The sequence below is a fragment of the Glossina fuscipes genome, unplaced genomic scaffold (genome assembly GCF_014805625.2).
Source record: "Glossina fuscipes isolate IAEA_lab_2018 unplaced genomic scaffold, Yale_Gfus_2 0, whole genome shotgun sequence".
In the NCBI taxonomy this organism is placed as follows: Eukaryota; Metazoa; Arthropoda; class Insecta; order Diptera; family Glossinidae; genus Glossina; species Glossina fuscipes.
This window is the reverse complement of record NW_023998414.1, coordinates 14,901,876-14,904,217: the sequence shown is the minus strand read 5'-3', so window position 1 is coordinate 14,904,217 and position 2,342 is coordinate 14,901,876.

The window sequence follows — 2,342 nt, the reverse complement described above, 5'->3', positions numbered from 1 at the left end:
AACATATTGATGCACATGCAGAGGATGCATGGTGTTTTGTTTGGAATATTGAGGGAATGTATCCCAGCGGTGTGACCTTTTGAAACCTTGGGCCACATATTCCACCCCAGATTCCGTTATTTTTCAGCTTTAAAACTTCAGAGTAACACTTTTGTGCCATTAGTCAGGCTGTGGACAAGAGTGCGACGCTGGCGAGACTGCAGTCTCTTGAGCATGCCAATGTGGTTTCCCTTGAGCTCGGCTGGTCTATTGGTTTCGCATCTCAAAACGGAATGAGTAAAGTGTGTCTCTAGCAAGTGACGATCAGTTTCCTTTCGATTGCTTATGTCGTCTCGGTTTTTTTTTCTGCAGCGCGCCTCCTCCGTTACTGTGGTCTTCGGCTAAAACTTTTAGGAGACGACTTTTTATGCTTTCGTAATACTGCCTCCAGCTAACCCAGTTGAAGAGCTTGAGTTGAAGATTTGAGATCTGAATTCTCTGATTCCACCACGGTACATGCATTTCGGATTTCTTTGTCTTTGAGGGCAGCATTCTTGATAGGACTCTTGTATGACTGATCGAAGCGCTTGATCTTCAAGTTCAATTTCTTCCCTACTGTTAAGAAAGTGCAGATACATGTTCGCGTTTCCAGCGATGACAACTCAGAAATATTGCCATTTCGCATATTTTGGGTCTCTGTGGCCACTTTTAAACCGTTGCAACTAAAACCTACAATGTGAACGTGTTTGTACACTTATGATGATGACTTAAGCACAAACGGTAAGTCAATAATATGTGATGCAAATAACACCGGTCTCAAGTACCTACCTTGACAAACACTGGACAGAGCCGAATGCTCAACAGATTCAAAGGGGGCCAAAAGTATTTTGAAAGATCTGTTAAGGAGATAGGATTCTCATTTCAGATAGACGTTAAAGATTCTTGCAAGAATGCCGCAAGGTACATCATTGTATGACTTTAGTATAGACGACGGGATAACCTTACTGCCAGGCTTTAGTAGTCTTAGGCTTTGATGAGTTTTGCCACCTGAATTAAAGATATTCGAGATCGCAATTGTGTTTTTAAGTTTATACGAATAGTTACTAACGGAGCCAAAGCAATCCCTTGAAAAGTTAAGCTGAAGGGATTTTGCAGAAAAATTTGAAATTTTGAGTCCATCTAAAAAATCTGATACATTAAGAGAAATGAAAAAGGGAAATTTTGTCCTGTGTCTATTGAAGCTTATGGGTGATTGACGAAGACTAAAAAACAATGTTGTTGCCAATATATGGTGTATTATAGCCGTATCTTTCGACTGGTTCATACCATTTTCCGATATTTTTTGCCAAATCTTTATTTTTGCTGACGAGAGAAGTCTTATCACAGATACTATACGTTCGATCAGACGGACAAACGGGCACGCAATGGCGCATTCCGAACTTAACGCTGCTCAAAAATGTATATACATTCTAAACAAAGGACCATGTCCTCGAACGAGCGCCATTTGGTTGTGGAGCCAAATTCTAAACCACTCATCGGAGGACAAAAAATCAAGTAGATTGATTAAAGACTAAAGAAAAATATTGGTGAACAGTTAGTTTTGTTTTTTAACAGTTTGCTTTAAAGATATGCTTATAAAACTGGAATATTATGGTATTTGCTGAGAGTTCATAAATTTTTCTAATATGCATATATTGCATATAGTTGTCGACAGGTTTACCCTCGTTTTAGACTCAAGATTTTACTGAAAATTGAAACGAAACGTCATACTCTGTCTTATTAGGCATATACAGTCATTGCAACCTTTAAAGGTATGCACTGTCTCATGCAACTTTTAAATGTAAATAAAGCCCTTTGCAGTTTGCATATAATGTCTTTGGGAACTTTAAAGTTATGCAACATATACATATATAAATAGACCATGCAACTTGTTGCAATTTATGTAGCAAGCTCGCCACGACATCGCCAGTTGATATGCCTATGTCGGTTTCATTTCATAATGTTTCTAATACCCTTGTCACTGGTAAGAAAAGTTTGTATATGAAAGTTGGCTTGGCAACACTGCTTACACCCCTAATTATTTTATATTTAACGTATTAGTTTATAAACACATAAACATACAAGATACTGTTAAACTTTAACAAGGTACTGAATAAATGTCATTTATACATTTAGTTACAAAACACTGATGTCGTGAGAGTTGTTTATGGAAATGAACACACATACACATGCAAGTGAAGGTAGCGAAGGAGATTTGGCGTGATTTTATTTCTTTCTGCAAAACATTCATTATTATTAAGCTGAAAAAACGTTAAAACCTACGATATAAAAAAAAAAAAAAAAAAAAAAAAAAAAAAAAAAAA